At 46.3% G+C, this 25424-nt stretch overlaps 1 protein-coding gene across 1 annotated transcript in view; it reads left to right on the top strand.

Moving 5' to 3' along the window:
* Positions 1-25424, top strand: part of JAKMIP3 (Janus kinase and microtubule interacting protein 3) — a 776485-nt gene that overhangs the window by 264017 nt on the left and 487044 nt on the right. The window lies entirely within an intron of this gene.

Below are 25424 nucleotides of genomic sequence, written 5' to 3'. Positions count from 1 at the left end.
CTTTCATGTTGGCAGTTTGGTGTGGGATGTTGGGGTTGGTCGGCTGTGGGTGGCTAGTTGTTTGCTATGTTTTTGTGCTGCTGCTGATATTTTGGGTGGGGTTCGGGGTCAGTTGGGAGGGGGGTCTGTTTATGCCGATTACTGCAATGTGTCTGTTACATCGTCTGCTTTGCCCTACTGTTTTCTTTAACCTGCTATGTCGACCGCTGAAACTCTAGAACCAGAGAGCGCCCTGGGCTCTCTGCGACTGCTGTCATGGAATGTGAGAGGGCTTAACGATTTCCGTAAACTCAGGAAGGTCTTGGCATACTTGTAGCGCCACCGGATTGACCTCGCTTTGCTGCAGGAAACACATCTGCCGCTGTCTAGTCCTATGTTGCAGATGAGGGGTCTTAGTTCCGCTTGTGTTGCTGCAGGGTTCACCACGCATGCTAGGGGGGTACTCACCTGGGCTAATCCCAAATCCCAATTGTCGCTACAGCGGGTGGCGGTAGACCCAGAAGGGCGGTATGTGGTTGCACGATGTGTTGGGAAGGGTCACGATCTATTGCTGGTGAATGTGTATGGCCCCAACTACGATTCCCCAGACTTCTATGCTTTGTTGGCCGACAGCTGTAGGCAATTTGTGGGCTCTAGAATGCTGTGGGGGGGGACTTTAACTTAGTGTTGAACCCAGAACTGGACAGATCGGCGGGCCCCCCTAGATCCCCGGCTGCTTCGGCGTTGCTTCTATTGTCGGAATGTGTGAAGCTTGACTTGCTTGATGTGTGGCGTCATAGACACTCGGGGCGGGGTGGGTTCACCCATTACTCGGCCTACCATAACCTCCATACACGTATAGATTACTGGTTTGTTTCCCGCTCCCTGCTTGGTGCGGTGAGAGGGTGTACGGTGCTGCCTCGCACACTGTCTGACCACTCGCCACTACTCTTATTGTCAGGATTCACCGAGTAGCCACTGTAGTTTCCCCAAGACTGTTGGTTAGCTCCCTGCCTTGGCCCCGCTCTGCACGAGCTAATGTGTGGTTTCCTTGTCCCTCTGGCAGACTGAGAAATTCCAGAGGTAATCCGAGTCAATGAACTAATGAACTGCTAAGACTGTATATAGTTCCCCTCCCTAAGATGGCCGCTCAGTGTTCCATTTACTGCATCCAATCGATGCGCCCTCTAGTGGACTTCGGGAAGGCGCGCGCTCCTAACTGCGCACTTCAACGAAGATTCCGTTCGAGAAGCTTGTTCTTGTCGCTGCTCCGCGTCAACTATTCATGACGGGAGATTAACAGCAATTATCAAAGACTTTCTAAGTACCATAGTATCAGAGTTTCCAGAGACTTTCATGAGAGAAATCTTTGTCGTGCGCTCTCATTACTCAGAGAGGCACCGTGGTCAGACGAAGTTCCCCGTCGCAGTCTAAGAGCTGTGACAGCTGTCATCCACTATCCTGCGGTTTGTCAGGAGAAGACGAGTGTCAACGAGGATTCAACCTGACAAGACGTAGTTGAGTATTCAGCCTGAAGAGAAACTTGAACTCTACAAGTAAGGTGTTTCATCTTCTCGTCAAGTCAACCAATATCCAAACTGTATTGCTTCACTCGCATTCCCCCGCAGTCATTCCCCCGTGCGTTTCTCCTTGCCTTTCCTCCCCTTTGAACCTACCTTTTTCCTTTTTTGCGTGCTTCATGGAATTCGTGAACTTTTGCTTGCACTTCTGACCCGAAGATATCTCTGCACAGAACCCCAAGACAAAGTCTGACGAAGAACTTCACAGGTACAATTTGGGTTCATAGAGAGAGTGTGTGTCTGTGTAGTACTATTCTGGGGAGAGATACTAATGTTCGTATATGTCTTCACTGCAGGAAGTTCAGTCAGATAACATTCCAAAATATAGAAGAGAGGCAAATACCTGGGCAGAAACTGGTAGGACAAGTTTCGTTTATCATTTATGAATAGTCAGCACAGTGTGAGAAGGTTTGTGGTATATTCTCTCTCTCTCCCCCTTCTGTGTATTAGGCACCTTTCGAAATGGCGGCAAGATGAATAGCAGTCGCTGGAAGTAGGGTGCCAGTCGAAGTACAGGTATTCTCTTCTCTGTCCACTTCCCCTTTCCCTGCTGCTGGTGGTCTTGCTCTTGTAGCGAGGGTACCGGTGGAAGGGTGATCGGGACATTCGTCAGTACTGCCTCTGCGAAGCGTTGGAGCACCTGGATTCCTGATAGTTTGAAGTGCCCACGTATTTTACCTTCGCCCGGGCAGTATGGCTGAGGGAATGGACTTGAAGGAATTAGGCGCTATTTTAGTAGGGATTCAGAGAGATTTGGGAGCCGTCAGAGATGAAAACCAAAGTTTAAGGTCAGAGTTAGTGGCTTCCCGTCAAGAGGCTAGGTTGTTAGCACAAAAGGTAGATGGGTTAGCTATGGGGAATCCCGTACAGAGTTCAGCGGTACCCACCACTAGTGGTGCTGCAGTGGATCCAAAATCTGTAGCTCAGGTAATTCATTCGGTATCTCCGTTGATCCCATTGGCAACTCCTGAAAGGTTTTCGGGAGATCCTCAAAAGGCTCAATATTTTTTGACACAGTGTTCCCTTCATTTCATGTGCCGACCCACCTTGTTTCCAGACGCCCAATCTCGAGTGGCATTTATCCTGTCATATTTAAGTGGTGATGCTGCCTACTGGGCTATGCCTTTAGTTAGTGAGGATGATCCTTTGCTTAGTGACTTCACTAAATTCAAGGCTGAATTTCTTAGAATTTTTGATCGGAGAAGGATATCTCAGGCCACCGATAACGAATTATTGGAGCTGCGTCAAGGATCTAAAGATTTAATTACTTACCTCACACAGTTTAATAAATTGATCTTAGAGACTAACTGGCCAGAAGAAAAGAGAGCTGCCTTGTTTTATCGTGGTTTAAGAGATGAAATCAAAGACACCCTGGCTCAAATTCCCAATCGACCCACCGAGTTGTCAGCGTTGGTAGATTTGGTTTTGGAATTGGATTTTCGGAACTCGGAACGCAAAGGCGAGAAGAAGAAAGATTGGAAGATAAATTTCCCGCGCTTTGACCGAGCGAAGAGCGAAAAAGGACCCGGAGGAAATTCAGAGTCGGAACCCATGCAAATAGGGACTGTTCGAGGCCCTTTGAGCAACGAAGAAAAAGAACTACGGAGACAAAAGAAGTTATGTTTGTATTGTGGTACTGCCGGCCATTTTGTGAAGGATTGTTTGAAGCGTCCGAAGACTCCGTTTAAGGGAAACGAGACGAGCCGCCAGTAGACGGGGTCGCTCTGGTGGTGACAGAAGATAAGACGACTCCAAAGTCTCATTTGGTTTTGAATACGCTGCAGACCATGACTCCTCATGTCATCCTTCATGTAACCATGCGATTCCGTGAACACCAGATTGGTGGAGTGGCCATTATGCTCGATTCTGGGGCCACTGGAAACTTCTGTGATATCCGCTATGCTAAACAGATAGGAATTAAGGCCATCGCAAAAGAACATCCCGAGCCAGTACGTGCTGTAGACGGGACCAATTTGACCTCCGGACCCATTACTAGTCACACCGAAGAATTGGGAATTACTCAAGGAGAGGGGCATCGGGAAGTGTTGCAGTTCAATTTGATCGATGCTCCCCAATTTCAATTGATCCTGGGACTGCCCTGGTTAACCCTCCACAACCCGACTATAGATTGGGAAAACCGGACAGTCAGTCTGCATTCGGAGTTTTGCCTGTCCCACTGTTACGGAGCCAAGAATACGGAAAAAGAGCCTACGCCGTCCATGCTATTGTCATTTGGCGGACAGTCTATTGGAGCTATTGTGACTGAAGAGATTCCTCCTGAGTATCGAGATCTCAAGACGGTGTTCAGTGAACAGGAAGCTGAAGTATTGCCCCCCCATCGTGCTTATGATTGCACCATCGACTTGGAACCGGGAGCTGCTCTTCCTTGTAGCCGAATGTATGCGTTGACTGAAGCCGAAAATGTGCATTTAAAAGAATACCTGGATCGATATCTTGCGAATGGATTTATCCGGCCATCTCAGTCCCCAGTTTCCTCACCTCTGTTCTTCATACCGAAGAAGCAAGAAGGTAGTCTCAGAACTTGCATAGACTATCGTGCCTTGAATCAGGTCACCATTAAAAATAGATACCCATTGCCGTTGATTTCAGTTCTTCTGGATCAGATTAAGGAAGCACAAATCTTCACCAAACTGGATTTACGAGGAGCTTATCACTTGGTTCGAATGAAGGAAGGGCATGAGTGGAAGACCGCCTTTCGAACCAAGTTTGGTCTTTTCGAGTATTGTGTTATGCCATTCGGCCTTTGTAATGCTCCTGCAGTGTTTCAACACTTTATCAACGACATTATGAGCGATCTTATGGATAAGATTGCCATCATCTACCTGGATGATATCTTGATTTACTCGCAGAATCCTCAGGAACACACCCAGCATGTACGTTTGGTCCTGGAACGACTGCAAGCTAACCAGCTATTTGTTAAATTGGAAAAGTGTGTTTTTCATGTGTCTCAAGTGGAGTTTTTGGGATTCGTTATTTCGCCTCAAGGAGTGACCATGGACCCAAGAAAAGTACAAGCAGTGGAAGATTGGCCAGCTCCCAAGAATGTGAAAGAAATTCAAAGGTTTCTGGGGTTTGCCAATTTCTATCGGCGATTTATTCAAGGATTTTCACAATTGATTACTCCCATCACAGTTCTCTTGAAGAAAGGAGTAAAATTTGAATGGACTGATGAGTCAAACTCCGCTTTCCTGAATCTGAAGAAACAATTCACCTCTGCCCCTATCTTACTGCATGCGGATCCTGCCGAACCGTTTTACGTGGAAGCTGATGCTTCAGATCAGGCCATCGGGGGAGTTCTCTCTCAACGCCATCCAAAGACTGGGCAGTTGCATCCTGTGGCGTACCGCTCCAGAAAATTGAACTCTGCTGAAATAAATTATACCATCACAGAGAAAGAGCTATTGGCAGTAAAGGATGCTTTTGAGGACTGGAGACACTATCTGTTGGGGGCACGACACACAGTCACCGTCTATTCTGATCACAAGAACCTGCAATTTTTGAAGACGGCTAAGACCTTGACTCCTCGTCAGTTGCGTTGGTCCCTTTACTTCGCGGACTTCGACTTCGTGATTACATACCGACCTGGCCCCAAGAATGGGAAAGCAGATGCGCTGTCTCGACTTCAAACCGAAGAATCTGAGCATACCGTAGAAGCAAAACCCATCATCCCAGAAACAAAGATCGTGGGGGCGCTTACGTTGGACAATTTCAAAGAAGAGGTCCGTAAGAGTTTAACCTCAGAAGAAATTCAACAGTGGGTGTTACTCGGAGAAGAGCGTCAGTGTCGACAACAGTTACCATATGTCAAGGAAGCCTTATACCTTCCAACCCTCGAGCTTCAGGAAAAGGCTTTGCGAAATTGTCATGACCATCCTCTAGCGGGTCACAAAGGAATTGCCAAGACTCAAGAATTAGTGCAACGTTATTTTTGGTGGCCTGGAATGTCCGATCAGATCAAAAAGTATGTTCAGTCTTGCGAATCTTGTGCTCGGAGTAAACCCACTAGACAGGCTCCCCAAGGGTTGCTTCAGCCTTTGCCCACTCCCCCTTCCCCGTGGCATACGATTTCCTTAGATCTCATCGTAGACTTACCCTTGAGGGATTTGATACCATCCTGGTGGTGGTAGATACATTCACGAAAATGAGTCATTTCGTCCCTTTGTCAGGAATTCCCACGGCAGTCCAATTAGCTAGAGTATTCAGTGAAAATATTGTCAAAATTCATGGTGTCCCTAAGATAGTGGTCTCAGACCGAGGTCCCCAATTTATTTCCCACTTCTGGAAGGCCTTCCTAAAGGGGATGGGGATAGAGGGTGATTGTCCACTAGTTACCACCCAGAATCCGATGGGCAGACAGAGAGGACCAATCAAGAATTAGAACAGTACTTGAGGCTATTCTTGTTGGATCAAGGTGGGGAATGGTCCGAAAAGTTGTGGATGGCCGAGTTTGCCTGCAATAATGCGAAGAGTGCATCTACTGGTTACTCTCCGTTTTATTTGAACTTTGGTAGACATCCAAACTTTATGGTGCTACAAGAGGAGTTAGACGTCCCTGCAGCCAAGAGGGCCCTTTTAGACTTGAGTTCTTTGCATAAATCAGCTGAAAAGCATCTAGAGAAAGCTAAGGCGTCCTATAAAAAGTTTGCAGATTCACATAGGAAAAAACCCCCACAGTACCAAGCAGGAGATCAGGTGTGGTTGTCCACTAAAAATTTACATTTGAAAGGTAACAGAAAATTTCAGCCTAGATTTGTGGGTCCTTATACTATTGAGAAGGTGTTAGGACCAGTTACAGTAAAACTGAAACTCCCAGCCAAGATAGGTGTACATCCAGTTTTTCATGTATCCTTGCTGAAAAAGGTTCAATTGCCTATACGGCTTACCAAACCTCCAGATCCACTTACAGTCCAAGGGCACCCAGAATATGAGGTTAAGGACATTTTAGATTCCAAGTATGTAAAAGGGAATTTGAAGTATTTAGTGGATTGGAAAGGGTTTGGCCCAGAAGAAAGGTCTTGGGAACCGGTCAGCAACATTCACGCCCCACAACTGTTGAAACGCTTTCATTCCAGATTTCCACACAAACCAAGACCGATAAATCGGTCCTCGGGAGGGGGTACTGTCAGGATTCACCGAGTAGCCACTGTAGTTTCCCCAAGACTGTTGGTTAGCTCCCTGCCTTGGCCCCGCTCTGCACGAGCTAATGTGTGGTTTCCTTGTCCCTCTGGCAGACTGAGAAATTCCAGAGGTAATCCGAGTCAATGAACTAATGAACTGCTAAGACTGTATATAGTTCCCCTCCCTAAGATGGCCGCTCAATGTTCCCTTTACTGCATCCAATCGATGCGCCCTCTAGTGGACTTCGGGAAGGCGCGCGCTCCTAACTGCGCACTTCAACGAAGATTCCGTTCGAGAAGCTTGTTCTTGTCGCTGCTCCGCGTCAACTATTCATGACGGGAGATTAACAGCAATTATCAAAGACTTTCTAAGTACCATAGTATCAGAGTTTCCAGAGACTTTCATGAGAGAAATCTTTGTCGTGCGCTCTCATTACTCAGAGAGGCACCGTGGTCAGACGAAGTTCCCCGTCGCAGTCTAAGAGCTGTGACAGCTGTCATCCACTATCCTGCGGTTCGTCAGGAGAAGACGAGTGTCAACGAGGATTCAACCTGACAAGACGTAGTTGAGTATTCAGCCTGAAGAGAAACTTGAACTCTACAAGTAAGGTGTTTCATCTTCTCGTCAAGTCAACCAATATCCAAACTGTATTGCTTCACTCGCATTCCCCCGCAGTCATTCCCCCGTGCGTTTCTCCTTGCCTTTCCTCCCCTTTGAACCTACCTTTTTCCTTTTTTGCGTGCTTCATGGAATTCGTGAACTTTTGCTTGCACTTCTGACCCGAAGATATCTCTGCACAGAACCCCAAGACAAAGTCTGACGAAGAACTTCACAGGTACAATTTGGGTTCATAGAGAGAGTGTGTGTCTGTGTAGTACTATTCTGGGGAGAGATACTAATGTTCGTATATGTCTTCACTGCAGGAAGTTCAGTCAGATAACATTCCAAAATATAGAAGAGAGGCAAATACCTGGGCAGAAACTGGTAGGACAAGTTTCGTTTATCATTTATGAATAGTCAGCACAGTGTGAGAAGGTTTGTGGTATATTCTCTCTCTCTCCCCCTTCTGTGTATTAGGCACCTTTCGAAATGGCGGCAAGATGAATAGCAGTCGCTGGAAGTAGGGTGCCAGTCGAAGTACAGGTATTCTCTTCTCTGTCCACTTCCCCTTTCCCTGCTGCTGGTGGTCTTGCTCTTGTAGCGAGGGTACCGGTGGAAGGGTGATCGGGACATTCGTCAGTACTGCCTCTGCGAAGCGTTGGAGCACCTGGATTCCTGATACTTATTACTGGTTGCTCCTCCTAGGTAAGCATGAGCGAATTTTGCGGATCTCGCGTTCGCGAATTTTGCGGATTTGCGGATTCGCAATCCGCAAAATCCGCGAATTCCCGGGAATTTGCGGATTTTTTTTTTTTTTGTGTTCGCCCGTGTTTCTGCCAGTTCGCGAGGGTTTTGTACACTTTCGCAAATTGCGAACTTACCTGTCGGGTCGCAAGTTTCGCGAACTTGTTGTTTCTACGTGTCCAGCCTGTTTGGGACACTCTTCTTCATCACTGCCACTCTCTGTCACCACTGCCACTCTCTGACTACTCATGCCACCCTCTGGCCCACCCATGCCACCCTCTGTTTCATCACCACACCCTCTGGTTGTCCAGTGTACATTATTTTCGGCAAAGCAAAGCACACCTTCCCTGCCTCAAGTGACCTGAATTAATTTGGGGCTGATTCATGTGTCACAGAATATTTTTTTAGCTGGCACCTGCTTCCTTAGTGCGCCCTGATTAGTGATCTTTTGCACTTGCTAAGTGCTTTCATTGTTGCAAAATTAGTTACAACACCTGCCCTGCCCCAACTGACAATAATGAATTAGGGGCTGATTAATGGATTTTAACTTCCAGCCTGGCTCCTGCTTGTCTCCCTTAGCTGTAATTCAGGACCTTTGTGGCATATGTGTAACTATTCTGAGGTTCAGAGCAGGGTCACATACTAGTTTCAACTGGCAACTGAACTCTGGAGGGGCCCCTCAGGAAGCACTCCAGGAAATGGCTACTAATGATGAGCCTGAACTTTTGAACCTGGTAAGTAGTTACTTTCAGTTTTGCTAAGATCGTATTTCTGCAATTTTGCACTTATTCGCGGGGCGCGAACTCACGCGAACAGTGCGAGCAGTGCGAGCAAAATCCGCTGCTCGCGGATTTGCGGATTTTGCGGGAAATTCGCAAATCTCGCGGATTGCGGATTTCCCGAAAATCCGCAAAATCCGCGAGCGGAACGGATTTTCCGCCCACGCCTACTCCTAGGGGGATCCCCCCGTTTACCTGGAGGTTCCCCCCGTACTCCCTCCTAGATGAAGTTTTCAGAGGGGAACTAGCCGAGGACATAGAGACCTATTTCTCAACTAATGTGGGATCGGTGGATAGCGTTCAGGTGCTTTGGGATGCGTTTAAAGTGTACATCAGAGGGATGACTATGGCAAAACACTCTGGGGTGCTCAAGGCTATCAGGCGCCGGCTGCAACGGCTTGAAACACAACTCACCGATCTGGAACGGCGGGCAGGAGACTTGGGTGCTGCCACAGACGCAGACAAACTTCAGTCTTTGCTAGAGGAATTTCAAGAGGAGGCGGATAGGGAAATTAAACATATGGGCAAATATGCCACGGCGCGCGCGTATGGGGAACGGGAGCGACCTGGTGCTCTCCTGGCCAAACTGATGCGCAACACCAGGCCCCCATTGGTTATCGAGGAATTGGTGACTGCTGCTGGGGAGGTGGTGGCGGAGGAGCAGGATATCCTAGCGGAATTTCACTCTTACTATACGGCGCTCTACTCTTCAAAGGATAGCCGCCTTGAGGAGGAAATCGACAACTATTTAAGTTACCTCCAAATGCCCTTCTTAGCCGACTGGCAGAGAGAGTTTCTCATGGCCCCAATCCAAAAGGAGGAGATAACGGAGGCACTGGAGGGCATGAAGTCCGGTAGCGCCCCTGGAGCGGATGGCCTCACGGTGGCGTTTTACAAGGCCTTTCAGGACAAACTTGTCCCGTATTTGATGCTCCTATTTGATGACATTTGTCAACAGGGCAGCATGTCGAAATCCATGAGAGAGGCGCTACTTATTACCATCCCGAAGCCAGGTAAACCTCCTAATCAATGTGGCTCTTACCGGCCTCTATCGCTGATCAATGTGGACGCGAAGCTATATGCAAAAGTACTTGCGACCCGTTTGGCGCTTCTGGTCCCAGACCTGGTTGCCCCAGAGCAGGCTGGGTTTGTCCCCTCACGCAATCTCACTTATAATATCCGCACTGTACTGGGCACGATACAACATGTCAAGCAAGAGAATAAGGCTGTTGCCGTCTTCTTAGACATGGAAAAAGCCTTCGACTCTGTTGAGTGGTCGTTCATGCTCAGGGTCCTTCGTAAGTTTGGACTCGGTGAACCGTTTCTACAAATGTTGGGAGCTCTATATTACAAGCCCACTGCGAGATTAAAGATAGGGAACTTAGTCACTGCTCCTATCGAGATTGGAAGGGGCACCCGTCAGGGCTGTCCCCTCTCTCCGCTGTTGTACGCCATGGTGGCAGAACCCCTCGCTTGCGCTATACAAGAGTATCATCGGTTCGAAGGGATTCATTTTCCGACGTACCAGATTGGTATCTCAACATACGTGGATGACACTCTGCTATATGTCCGTGACCCGGAGACAAACCTCTCTGCGGTGCTGCGGGAAGTGGTAAGATTCGGGGCCTTTTCGGGCCTTCGGGTCAACTGGAACAAATCGGTGGCGTTACCCTTGACTCCGGTGACACTCCCATTTGACTCGGAGTACCCATTGCAGTGGACCACAGACTCTATCCGCTATCTGGGGATACGAATACATACTGACCCGGAGGTCCTGATACGAGAGAATTATGGGGTCGCCTATTCCAAACTGGTAGATGATGTTGAAGTGTGGTCCAGACTCCCGCTTTCTCTCATGGGCAGGATAGCGCTCATGAAGATGGTAGTGCTCCCCAGATTTCTTTTTCTATTTACGAATATACCGGTGGTCCTCTCCAAGGCTTTTTTCCGACAACTTACCCAGACGCTCATCCGCCTGGCGTGGGGGGGAAAACAGCCGAGGGTGCAGTGGCAAACGCTCATGCTTCCGTATGAGCAAGGGGGTCTTGGGGCCCCAGACCTGGAGCGGTACTATAGGATCGCTTAGGGAGCACATCTTCACACATGGATTCATGGGGATCCTGGCATCCCTCATGTCAAACTGGAACGACTCTTTGCAGACCCCATCCCTCTCCCGGCCACGGTATGCTATCCGCCCGTTCGGAAGGTCGGCAATTTGGATTCGATCGCGGCCACGAACCATGCTTGGCATGCACTGGTTGGCTCCCGAGAGAGTGTGCTGCTGTATTCACCCTTGCTCCGTGTGGAGTGGGCAGCCTGGTTGGCTCCGCTGACGGAGAAAGGTGTCCTGAAAGCGCTACGTGAATTGGGTATTGTCACTGTGGGAGATCTCTTTTTAAACGGCACCCTGAAGACGTTGCAGCAGGTCCTTCAATCCTGCCCTGGGGCAACGCTGTTACATAGCTTTCAATACCATAGGGTTCGTAGAGCGGCGCTGGCCACATTGGGCCCGGAACTGGCTGAACCCCAGGAAGTGCCGGAGCTCACGTATGTAATCAAGACCCCCTCTTCTCGCAAACTGATAACGGCTCTGAGGGCGCTGGGTGATAGACTTCGGCAGTGCCCCACCTCCAAGGCCCGATTGGCCTGGCAAGCTGACCTCCAAACTCCTATCTCAGACGAAATGTGGCGTTATTGCTCTACCAACACTAGAAAGATCTCGCTCAACAGTCAACACCGCCTGATACACTTTAAATTCCTACAGCGTGTCTACTACACGCCCATAAGGCTACATAGGTATGGGCTGAGGGAGTCGGCGGAGTGTGAGCGCTGCCACTTTCACACGGCAGACTTTCTTCATATGGCCTGGACTTGTCCTGCTATTCATAGGTACTGGGTAGAGGTCTTTGCGGATCTCAGCACTATTATAGGCGAGGAGATTTTGCCCAACCCGGCGCTCGCATTGCTCGGTTTTTCCAAACCACTGCCGGTGGCGGTGCGGCGACTTGCGGACATGGCGTTACTGATGGCAAAGCGTCTGGTTGCCTTGTGTTGGATGCGGGGGCCAGTTCCCACGAAGAAGCGTTGGGAGACGGATTTACTTTACTGTTGCACGCAATCAGAGGTGTATAGTGAACTACTTCCCCCGAAGAGTCGCCCCAAGAACTTCTGGGGGTTGTTTAAGGCGTTTCAGAGCGCGCGAGAAGATGGTGAGTCAGATCCGGAAGGGGAGGAGTTGGATGTGCTGCAGGAAGATGGGGTTGCGGCGGCTGAGGATGTGGAGAGTGGTAGCTGAAGGTTTCAGTGTTATGAGTGAGTAGTGGATCGTGCCTGGTCTTAACGGTGCCATGCATTGGAGGGGTGCTGGGGTCGGCTGTCCTGGATGTAGATAGACGCTATCCCCACTGAACTTTGTTTCGCCCTCATGGGCTTGTGAGTCGAAACCCATGGCCCTGTAGAGGGGTTTGTGGAAGTGGTGAATGGTGGGTGCGGGCGAGTGGACACGGGCTCAGGTAGTCTGGCTAGTTTTTGGGGTGGGTGGGCTTGTGTTTGAACGGGGGTTCTTAGTTCTTTTTTTACACCTTTTCCTGGTCTCCATCTTGAGAGGCTCAGTCCCTGGGTCCTCATGCAGTTATTACTGTGTACCTACACTGGTTGTCCCATCCTGGCACGCTGTTTTGCGCTTGGAACTGACACCGCAGGCGCCGCCGGGTGGGCCTTCCTCTGTCATATTGAGGTCAATCATCTGCTGCTTCAATGGACTGATGCTACTACACGCTTCTCTTACACCTGCAGTTACGCCGCCAGGCCTCCGGGCTGTTGGTATCATGGCTGTGTGTTTTATCTTTTACCCAGGGATTTGAGAGTGACCTTTTGCTGCCGCCGGCCTCCGGGTTGTAGGCGATGATGGCTGTGTGTATACCTCGAAGGTGTAATAAAGTACAAATTTAATTAAAAAAAAGCATATAGAATCCCAGCGAAAAAGAAACAAAACAGCAACGGCCCAAGGCCAATTATCTGTAAACCAAACGGATGCAATCTTTGTAATCGCCAGAAAGGGCCAGCCGATGCTCATGAACGGACAAAAGATAACAATCACGCTGGACTACTCCAAACTCACAGTAGAGACAAGGAAAGGGTTCCTGGCTCTGAGAGAAAAAATGCGCAAGGACACCATCACCTTCAGTTTCGCCGGACCGTCAAGAATGAAAATAACCGACAGGAATGGCACCCTGATCTTTGACGAACCTAACGAACTAAGGGCATACCTAAGGGGACCAGAACCGGAGCACATGGAGGCGCAGAGCCCAGGAGCTAAGAGAAGAGCCTCGTCAGACGCAGCAGAAGGAGAGACGGAGGAATGCTGACATCCAACCCACAGCAACGCGGCAACACTAAAAGACTAACTGAGAGACCCTAACCTCAGACTTTGAGAGTAAAGACAACACATCTACCTCGAGCACTCGGAAGACGAGAATAGCAGCGCGGCTGGAAATCCCTCAGTAGGAGGCCAGCACAAAGAGACTATGCGAGAAACCACAACCTTTCTACCTCAGACTTTTTTGTAAGCTAGCACAATGCGGAATGACATACCTACCTCAAGTACAAGGAAGAGAAGAGAGCCAAACAGAACAAGTCACAGCATAAGCACCGGAGGCGACACGGAAAGCGGAACATAGAACTACCATATCCTTTTTGCCATACTTGAACCATGTCGGAGTAATTGCTATGCAAGGACATGAGTGTGACAAGGGGGTTTCTTTTCTTCCTTCCTTGCAGGCACAGACTCAGGGGGGGGGAGAGGGAGGACCCTTGCTGTTGCACGCCCATTTTCCAAAAAGCGGGGGGAGGGGGGAGGGAGGGGTGGAGGGAGATAAGGGGAAAGGGGGGAGAGTAGGGAGACGCGAGCAAACACCCCAGTACAGATGTATGCATAACTTTTTCTTTATATCCTTACTATCTCTACATCCCTACTATCTCCGATCCATAGCCCGGGGGGGCGATTCTAAGCGGGAAGCAAAGATCAACAACGATGGAAGCAGCAAACCTAAATGACCTACCAATAAGTGGCGACACCAAGAAACCGCCATGAGCACATCAAGACCAGCCATAACAACCACTAGCCTCAAGGTGTCCATGAACGTGAAAGGCCTGAACCACCCTGTGAAACGTAGGAAGACTCTTGATTATCTGGCAAAACTGAAGTGGGACGTGTACATACTACAACAAACAAGGCTCTCACAAGAAGACGCTACACACCTGAGGGCTAGGTGGATAGGAGAAGTTTTCTGCTCACCGGCCAAGCACAAGGAACGTGGGGTGATCACAATGGTAAGCAGGAAGGCCAACCTGACCCTAGACAAAATACACACGGACGAAGAGGGCAGATTACTGCTAACAAGCCTAAAAAGAGGGGAAGAAACAATACACGTAGCCAACATATACGGACCCAACGCTGACGACAAAGACTTCTGGCAAGAAGTAGGCACAAAACTATCTGAACTCCCCCAGGAAGAACTCCTCCTAATGGCAGGAGACATGAACCAAGTCCTAGACCAGGCGTTAGATAGACACCCGCACATAATGAGCCACGACTCCCACAACCCCAACATCCTGAAAAACATATGCACCAAGCTCCAGCTCACAGATCCGTGGAGACTACAACACCCAGACGCGCGCGAATACACTTTCTACTCACACCCGCATAGCTCATACAGCAGGATAGACTACATCCTAATGTCCAGCACACACACACACCTGATCGACCACACAGAGATCGCTCCAATCACCATCTCAGATCAGATCACGCACACATCTCACTCTCAATGAGCGGCAAACACAACGACAAACCAACCAGCAGATGGAGACAAAACAGCGACATCCTACAAAACCCCAACAATGTTAAAGAGATAGAGGAGGCCATAGAGGAATACCTGTACCTCAACGACAATGGAGAGGTGGAGAAAAGCACCATCTGGGATGCCCTGAAGGCCACACTCAGAAGGAAACTAATTAACATCAAAGCCAAAATGAACAGAGGCAGAAACAAGAAAATAAAGTAACTAGAAGAGCAAATTGCCCTCCTTGAGAAAGGCCACTGCGCAAACATTACAGACAAAAACACCCTGACAACACTTACTAAGAAAAAATACGAGCTCAACGAGATACTGAGCGAAAGAGCTGGCACATGGATAAACAAATTCAAAGCCATAAACCTATGCTCAGCCAACAAGGCCGGGAAACAACTGGCGTCGTATCTGAAAGCGAAGCAGAGGCAGCACTCAATCGCAGCAATAACTGACAAAACGAATAAATCACAGAAGACAAACAGAGGCATCCTGGAAGTCTTCAGGCAATTGTACCAGGAGCTATATAGCGCGGATGACAATCTCAACGCTGATGGGGGGGAAGGACCTACTCAGCAAAATCAACCTGCCAACACTCTCAGCCGAACAAAGAGAAACGCTAGAAGAGGATATAACAAACGAGAAAATTGACGCAGCAGTCAACCAACTAAAACCAAACAAGGCACCGGGGCCTGATGGATACACGGCAGCCTTCTATAAAAAATTCCTCGAACAACTGAGAACAACCATGGCAGAGGCCTACACGCACTGCATCCGAAGAGGGCGGATGACGGACTCAATGGCAGAAGCAAACATCATCGTTAACCCCAAAGAGGGGAAAGACCCGCAATTCACACAAAACTACAGACCAATCTAACTCATCAATGTGGACTGTAAAATATACGCAAAAATACTTGCAAACAGGCTAAACAGGATCCTCCCGCTACTCAACCACAACTCACAAGTAGGCTACATTAAAAATAGACTATCCTAGGACAACACGAGACTACTCTGCCATCTCATTAACCAAACTACACAAAGCGAAGAACAGGCAGTGATGATAGCGCTCGACGCGGAGAAAGCCTTTGACAGAGTCTCCTGGCCCTTCCTAGACACCTGTATGGGGAAATTCGGTTTAGGAACTAAATACAGAACAATGGTGATGGCCCTCTACAGCAAACCAAGAGCCAGGGTAGTAGTGAATGGAGGTACGTCCGAACCCCTAACATTAGAGAGAGGCACAAGGCAGGGCTGTCCCCTGCCACCCGGCCTCTTCCTGCTAGCTCTAGAACCACTACTAGCCATGATAAGAGACAACAGCGACATAACAGGCGTCAAAATCAGAAGCAAAACAGTGAAACTAGCAGCATACGCTGATGACGTCGAATCACCACCACAAAACCAGAGACATCAATCATGGCCCTAATTGAAACCATTGCGAAGTACGCAACAGCCTCAGGGTACAAGCTTAACAAAGACAAATCAGAATGCAAACCAATGAACATACACACTACGAGAGCAGTACTAGGTCAATCAGGCCTCGCCTGGCAAACAAAACCCCTCAAATATCTGGGCCAACTTTTCGGGAGAAACCTAAAAGCAACCCTAGAACACAACGAGGAGGCCACCCTCAAAAAAATAAAGGAGAGACTGGACCTCTGGTCCCCCAAATACATCAGCTGGTGGGGAAGGGTGGAAACAATGAAAATGATGGTAACCCCTGCCGTCAACTATACACTCAGCATGCTGCCCCTAGCAATGACAGAGGACTTTCACAAGAAGTTAGACAAACTAATAAACAGATTTTTATGGAGAGGCAAGAAACCAAGAATCAGCCTGCAGAAGCTGAGACTAACAAAAGCCCTAGGCGGCCTAAACATAATGAACTTTAAGAACTTCCAAACCGCCTGCCTAGCGAAGCAAGGAATATTCTGGGTCGCAAGCGCACAGGACTATGATACGGAGTGGCTGAAGTTAGAAAGGAACATCCTGGGGGGGCTGAACCCAATAGCCATGCTCACAGCAAACAAGCACCCACACAGATTGGACCCTATTATCAAACACACTAAAGACGCCCTACTGAGAGTAGACAAACTAATGGGACAAAAGATCAGCAGAACAAACTGGGAATCAATCTGGTTCAACACAAGGATACAATACCAGGGGAAAACCTTGAACAATGAGGCTTGGATTGAGAAAGGAATAACCGCACCACACCAGCTGGAAACGAAAAAATCACTGATCACCTTCCAAAATCTCAAGGAGTTCTACACCCTCCCTGACATAGAACTATATACATTCCTGAAAATCAAAACTGCAACAACAAAGGCGAATCTGAGCAAGAACCCACCAACCATCATCCAATACATGTGCAATCTCAACGCCGCAGGCCACCACACAGCACAAATCTACAAACTACTAAGCCGCCACACGTCTACACTGAACAAAAAGGTGACAAGTGCATGGGAAACACTAGGAACAAGACAACTCACTGACGAGGAAAAGAGCAAACTATGGAAATCGGCAACAACTAATAAAGTCACACCACAACTGGCACAAACAAAATTCTGGCTTCTTCACAGAGCCTTCTGGACCCCGGCGAAGCTCCACAAAGCAGGCATAAGAGAGACAGGAACATGCTGGAACTGCGATAAAGAAACGGGAAGTCTAGAGCACCTCATATTCAAATGCCACAAGGTCAAAAGCTTCTGGAAGAAGGTATATAGCTTCATCAACGATGTCACGGGGAAAAACATACAAGGAGGCTTCGCTGGACTGACCACGGGATTCATGACAGATAACCTGGAGAATAAGGAAGAGAGGGACCTAGTAGACATCCTGCTAACAGCTGCGGTGAAAATCATATTAACGAACTGGAAAAACACAGCAAAAGCAACCTTCAAGAATTGGATAAACTGGGTGACCTTCCTTAGAGGTGCTGACAACATCACTGGCAAATTCTCAAAGGAGCACAACGCTAAGAACGAGATGTGGGAAGCCCTCGACGCCCACCTAGAGACACGCCAAACCTAACCAGCTCAGAATATACGCCGCCCCCTTCACTCTTCTTCCCCTCTTTCTCTCACACCAGGGGGGTACAGTACACTCAATGTATAATGTATAGTGTGGAACCATGACGCAAGATATAGTGTACAACCAAGATTCAAGAAGCCTAACTCAACTGTAACCCCCCCTTTTTTTGCATTACTCTGTATTGTATATATCCTCTGATATGCACATTTTATAATAAAAACCTTTTTTGAGATCAAATAAAAAAAAAGAAAGTTTTAAAAAGAAAACGTACTTGACCGCCTGGGGCCGCATGGTTTCTAGTATGTGGCGCAAGTCGCCTCGTAGGTCTATCCCAGAGGCGCCCTGCTCCCCCGGATCAGTATTTGCCCCCATCCTCCCTCAACCTGGATGATTTGCTCTGGTCAAACTGCAATTTTGATTGCGGTTTATCTGGCTTTCCCATGGTGTTGTCGTAGGCAACTTGTTTGCTCAGCACCTGGAATTGGCAGATTTCTAGGTCGTCCTTACAGGAAAGTCTTTGCCCCAAGCGCCTCAATCAATCACTCTTAGCTATGAGCCACTGGGGTTGGTGCCGCCACCACTCAGAACCACAGTCATCGAATTGATGTCAGCAGAGCTGGCCCCACCTAACAGGCTCCAGTGGCGCTACACATGTCTTGATATTGCTCAAATTGCTCCACTCACCTGTTCCAATGTGCAAATTCTGAGCTCCTCGTGCTTTGTGCAGGTAAACCACCACAGGGCACCAATGGCATCAGACCAGCTGCCCATCCAAGGCCCCTCTCCTGTGGAGGCAATTTCTATTGGTACTCTCTGCCAGTACTCATGACTGTGTGATGTTGGGTTGGGGGTGTTAGTGCTTGGCATCTGACAGATGGGACCCTTGGGGGCATAGGTTCCAATGGGTAGGGCAGAGCCAATTAAAAAACTAAAGGGAGGAAGGGCTATATCCAAATGATATTTAAGGGCAATACGTTTTGCCACAGTTGTGAAACAGAGGAGTATCTGTCTCGGTGTGTGGGTCTATTCACACATGTAAGGACTGGGACGAGCTAAATGGAACAAGGGACATTGCGATGCCAGGCTTTGGGACAGTTTCCTGCTGGAATGTGCCATCCGCATTGGCTTGAGTGCAGGGGCCAGGCCCTGTTTCGAAACCCCTGTTGCGCATGGCTGAAGGCCTTGCTCAGCTAGGGAGTTGGCTTACTATGATAAAAAAAGACTCCAGAAATTTACTGAAAAATATAAACAGTAAAGAATGTTATAGTTAGGTGATGAAAATAGATTAAAAAAATACCATTTAAAACACAAATAAACACTCAAATGTAGTGGCAACAGTAGTACTGAGCTAACTATAGCGTTGATCCCCACCATGCACTGCTTATGACATCACATATTACATCACACATGATATGTTAAAGGGCATCATTGATGACAAGCATGCAATTTGGGGATTTGATCAAAATAATTCTGATTAATAAATGCGCCCAGAATCATCCCATTTGAGTTGACTGCTGCTCTTGTTTTCCTCTCTTGGTATTTCTATGCAAAATCTGGGAACAGGACTGGCAAACAAATCCAGATCCTCTTTTTATTTCCACATTATTTTAGAGGCACTCGGGTTCGCAAATCAGAAAAAATACTGGTGTGCCAGCTCTCTTCACATTTCTCTGCCATTGTGGGTATTCCATAACTGTACGCACTTTTCAGAAAGGTGCCTTCTTATTCCTGTCAAGGTAGTTTTTTAAAATAATTTCTCACCATGACAGTCAAAGGATTGCATCCAAACCATCAGCCACACAAGCTATGCGTGGAAGCCATAGAAAAACATTCATAGGTTATGATCACATGTGCAGGCAAAGGTTTACCACTTCATTGATCTATGTCCACCCTGGATAACTCTTTTGAGCAACTTCAGTGGAAGGAGTAATGCCCACATGCATCAAACTCAATTGCGTTAGCAAACGGTGCAAATCGCAAAATTCGGCCGTTTGCGAATGCAATTCATTGATTTGGGATGCATTAAGCTTTTTTGCTTTTTTCGCAATTTAAGAAATCGCAATTTATTTGCGATTTCTTAAATTGCGATTGAATTTAAGAAATCGCAATTTTGCGATTTCTAAAATGCAATGCATGATTTTTTTTAAATTGCTAAATCGCAAATAGGAAGTGGTAAATTAACATGAAGTTAAACTTCATGGTAATTTGCGATAACTTTCAAAAATGTACAAATGTGCATTTTTGAAAGTTTTATTTTACACGCACACATGCCCTTGGGGCATGTGTGTGTGTAAAAAGTACTTAAAGGTACATTTCAGGGTTGCACGGGGCTGTCCTTTGGACCCCCCCTGCACCCTTGAAATTGCATTCTCATTTTGCGATTCCTTAATTGCGAATTGCAAAATGAGAATGCCTTCAAATTCATTCCTATGGGCCTCTAGGCCCATAGGAATCTATGAAAAGGGATTCATTAATTTCAATTCGCAAATTGTGAATCGCAATTAAGGAAAATTAAGAAATCGCAAAAAAAATTGTGATTTCTTAATGCATAGCCGTTTGCGAATTCTTAATTGCGATTCCTTAATTTTCGCAATTAAGAATTCGCGAACGGGAACATTGATGCATGTGGCCGTATGACAATTAAGTCTTCCCCTCCGCCAAGATCTAAATTATGCTCTAGGGGCCTGATGTAGGTGGCAAATACCGGTTGGAAACGGCCAAATTCGTCCGTTTCCGACCGCTATTTGGCATCTTGAGATGTAGGGGGCCAGATTTTACAGATTCTGTAAATTTACCAAATCTGTAAAATACCGAATCGGTATTTTTACTGATTCGGTAATTCCCAGATGTAGGTGGGACTCTTCTGAGTCCCAAAGGCCCTACAAATTCTGTATTTTACCACCCAATCCAATTGGGTGTTAAAATACCGAATTCAGGTGTGCATGCACATGTGTGCATGCACACCTAGCCATGTGACAGACAGACATGCCCTTAGGGCATGTCTGTGTGCCACATGGCGCACATACCTATTTTTGGGGTGCCAGAGGGTGTCAAAGTGACACCCCCTGCACCCTTGCAAAATTCGGTATTTACCGATTCTGTAAGCCCATTGATTCCTGTGGGCTTTAAGGCCCATAGGAATCAATGGGCAATACCGATTCGGTATTTACAGATTAGGTAAATACCGAATCTTAACGATTCGGTATTTACAGAATATGTAATACCTACATCTCCCCCCTTCATATTTACCGACTCTTAAATACCGAATCGGTAAAATTCGGTATTTAAGATTCGGTAAATATGAATTACCTACATCTGGCCCTAAGTTACTCTAGTTCAATATGTTCATTAGGTGTGACCTCAGACACACCATGGATCTACAAAGAAATCTTAACCCTCAGTTTTCAAGAACCCAGTGTTATGGAGATTAAGGGACCAATGTACACAACTATTTTCAGGTTGTAAGTAATGTGATTTGAAAAATCATGTGCTTTGCGACTGTGAATGAGAATTTTTTGGAAGTGTACCAAGTTACTCTGATCTGGCAAACTCATTTTTGTAACCACTTCACAATTGCAAATATGAGCGGGCATGAAAGGAGCGATCTCCTCTGGTTTTCAAAGGAGTATGCCATTGTATGTGCTTTGTTAGCACAATTATGGCTGCAAACCATTGATCAGTAACAGGTCCCTGAGTTGGAGTGGTAACTGATTCACAAATGAGAGCTATCCCCTTGTGATAGCTTCCCCTTTGAGAATTGTGTCGTACAGCCTTGTTAGAAGCAGAGATCCACAAGATGACTTTGTGTTCCCCAAAGTCAATCATTCCAAGCGAATTTAAAACCTGGCTGTTATTTGAAGGGCTATGGAATGATGTAAAACAAAGGTTCACACGGAATGAATGGAAATGTAGAAAGGGGCATCTGCTGTCCTTTACAGGCTTCCATGCCTTCGTTCACAGTTATTTGCAGGGATTCTTAACGTGAGTTTGTTTTCCATTTTAATAAGGCATACATACTTAGCATCTCAGAGTATTTTGATATTTATCCTGTCAATCAACAAACTATATTCTTGTTTTACTGTGCTTTACTCATCCAGATTGCCCTTTTAATAGGCAGTTACTGAGATAATTAATTATTATATTTCTGTCTTTGCCTGTGTGTTGTCATTTCACATTCAGTGCTACACTGCATGAGATGCCTTTTCTTATATCCGTTTCTTTTCTGAGGAGATGCTCTATGCTTGGTCTACTATCATGAGCAGACCTTCTTGGTACCTGTAAAGGTGCATCGGTTACACATGCTTCTGATCTGCCTGCGTCAGATCACGTCATATGTTCTCTATAGAGCAGACCCTCAATCGCTGAACGGTCGACCCTTATGTGGAATACCCCGGTAACAGCACTCTGCACACAGGCGTGGCAAATCAAAGCCGCTCAGCGCATTCAGCCCAAAGTCCACTCATTCAAGACATCGCCCTCTGAACCCTCATGTGGAAATACCGCCATTAGAAGTTTTCTGGCACCCATTGCATGAATCGCTTCCCTAGCCAGCACCGTTTTCATTTACAACCCGGTCCTGAAGATGATCCTGAAAAAAGAGGATTGAAACGTTGTAGACCGTTCAGTGCAATGATGGCGCATTCCCCATTGTGGCTCCTTCAAATTAATCAATCAAGTTTGTCAAGACTTTTGCATTGTAATTCATTTGGAGCCACATTGTTCACTCGACTCACTGTACATATCAAGCACTTTGACACCATGCACCGTTCCTGCTGATCACAATTGTCACTTGCGTCGCCACCTCTTGTGTCACTTACACATGCCGAGCACCAAGTCCAATTCGGGTTGTTTTGTTATTTGTTTACAAACAGTGCTGATAAAACTGTATATCCTAATTTACTTTCTTCTTTAATTATACGATGCCATGTGCACGTTTCAAAACAAATTGAGTCTCCTTGTTTCTGTCCACGGAATGCTTTACGCATACATGTTTAATTGTCTTCTACAATAACACCAGTTGGGATATTGCTTGCATAATCTGATTGTGGCAGAATATTAAACAAACACATATACGGTTACGTTTTTCAGTGTTCAGAAAACGCTGCTTATTTTATTAAAAAACGAATACTGAGAACACTCAAAAACAGTTTTTTTTACATCCTTAAACACTATATGTTGGACAGTTCCAAACCATTCCCTCGTTGAACATTTGATAGAAAATATGCTTGACTTCCATTTTTTTATGCTACAGCACTGAATGTTCAGGTCAAATGAATGTGTTTTCTTTATGGCATGCCCTTGATCTACTGAGATTTACATTTCTACAGAACAATTGCATGAAATATATAGGGTTGAAATGCCATTCTGATCAGATCTACAAAATAGTGCATACATTTAATATCCCAGGGTTGTGTGGAAGAGTTTAACTTACGTAATTATTATTCAGGAAAAGCTAGACGTGTTGTTGACAGATGCTATATTTTTATCTGTTTTAGAGAGATTTAAATGACCTATCCCCCATTTGATTGGATTCAGAATCTCATCCTTGGTTATTGCGTTTCTTATGCGAATCAATAATATGTAATCTTCCGTGAACAGAATTAACTGTCTGCCCATAAATAGCTGACATGAAATTATGTTAGAGTTATCGTTTTCCATTGGTAATTATAGTCACATCAATTTAGTGACATCTATATTTACGTGATTATCACTGTGAAAAATCGAAATGCTTCAATTAGATTTGTGTCTGTGAAATTAATTGCACTCTGAATAATTGCAATCTGCATGTGTGACCATGCTTAAGATAAATAATGTGATTGGAGGAGCACTTCTCTTTACAAGTGTAGACAATCACTGCCACTAGGTATCTATCTAGGAGAAAATACCAGAATATGTTAGGTTAAGCAACACATTTTTATAGATCCCATTTCTAACTTCAGTGACTTTTACGCAAATAAGGTCCAAATTACTCACTCCCTTAAAATCAGGAGGAAATCACACTTGCAGTATAAAAAGCTTTTAAATGGTGCCTTGTGTGGTTAGGGTGGACTAGGTCATTTAGCGATCAGCAATTTTTTTAAGCTGCTTTTTATCCTGGATTAGGGAGGAAGAGAGTTCCACTGGACAATGGGGAGCACAGAAACAATCAGCATCCATGTCAATCCGGTTTTAGGGATTGTCAGAAGCAAAGCGCTCCACGATCACAGGGGCCACCTGAGGAGACAGGGAAAGGGTCTAATATAGTGGTGTGAAGAAATTGAAGGCTTTGTTTCTAAACAGAGAGTGTCCCCGGGAGCTGGTGCAGGGAGTTAGGATCCTGATGATGTTCATCCATCACAAAGCATTGTGCTGAAAATGGTATATACAGAGCAATAGACCATAGGAAGCCCAAACAGTCCAAAAGGACATAATGCGTTATTGAGAAGTTTGTAGATGTGGGATCTGCCTAACAATGATAACTGCCCTGTCTGTTCCTTTGTCTCATTTAGAGATGAAAGACCAGCACATATTTTGCTAGTGAATCCTCAGAGGCTTTGGCTATAGAAATTCTTGACCTGGCACACCACCTTCACTGGCTCACCAAGGCACAGTAATTTGGCCCAATTCTACTTAGGGCTGGACAACCATAACTGATTTTCCCAGCCTAGGTCGGCCATTGGAAGCATGGCTCTTCCAGGTAATAATAACTAACAATGACCCTGGAACAAAGGAAAGAAACTCCATTGAACATCTCACTTTTTTGTTTTATTGAATCAAGCTCCCCTTTTGGGAGTTTGCTTGAATAGAACAAAAAATATTCCTGGCGGGTCAACAAAACTTGCTGCTTGTTAAGCATGCTTCTCTATCTGCAGTGCATTCACCACACATTAGCAAATGCCTGGCATGCAGGGATTTTAAAATTCAGTGGGCGATAGTCTGTCAGGGTGGCTGAGGTCAGTGGCTCTGTCAGCCTGCGGGAGGGTGGGGGGGGGGGGGGGGGTGGCAGTCCACCTGCCAGGATCTAAGACGGGCTCCCTGTAATTATACCGGTTATGTCAAGCAAGGAGTTGCTATCATAAAATTCAGTAGGCAGGGACATCTTAAGAATTTTGGGGGCCCTGGGCAAACGTATATTGGGGGCCCCTTCAGAACAGCTTTGAAATTATGATCCAATTGCAGCTCTTTCATTTCTTCTTTGGCAAGGTCACTGATTGTGCAAATACATACTTTCCAAATGCTAAAATCTAATATTCAGGTATAGTGACATGTGTTTTCAATATTTTACCACAACAGCAGCTCACTAACATTACTGCAAATAATCTCTGTGACACCTCCCATTTCTCATATGTGAGATTCTGTTTTGATCTAAAAGAAACTTTTTTTTATAAATGTTACATGAAACATAAACACAACATTTTTCTGCAAAGTGTCTGTAATAGAATCTCAAATATCACCCACATTAAGAATAATACATAAGGAAAACGGTATTTAAAAATTCTTTTAAGGTCATCAGGGCAAGACTCTGCAGACCAGAGCTGGTTATAAAGGTGGGCCCCTGGGCCAGAGCCCACTTTGCCCAAACCTTTAAACATCTCTCCAGCAGTGATCCACAAGTGAGGTACAGTGCAATAAACACTGAATCCAGCATTGCATTCATGTTGCGTAAAATTGGTATCAATAGTTGATCTGCACATAGGCCTGATTCACATTTCTTGTAAGTAACTTTTGATTTATGTGTGATTTAT

Source organism: Lissotriton vulgaris, chromosome 5 (genome assembly GCF_964263255.1).
Source record: "Lissotriton vulgaris chromosome 5, aLisVul1.2, whole genome shotgun sequence".
NCBI classification, from domain to species: domain Eukaryota; kingdom Metazoa; phylum Chordata; class Amphibia; order Caudata; family Salamandridae; genus Lissotriton; species Lissotriton vulgaris.
The sequence above is the reverse complement of the archived record's forward strand: the minus strand, read 5'-3'. Positions and strand labels throughout refer to the sequence as shown.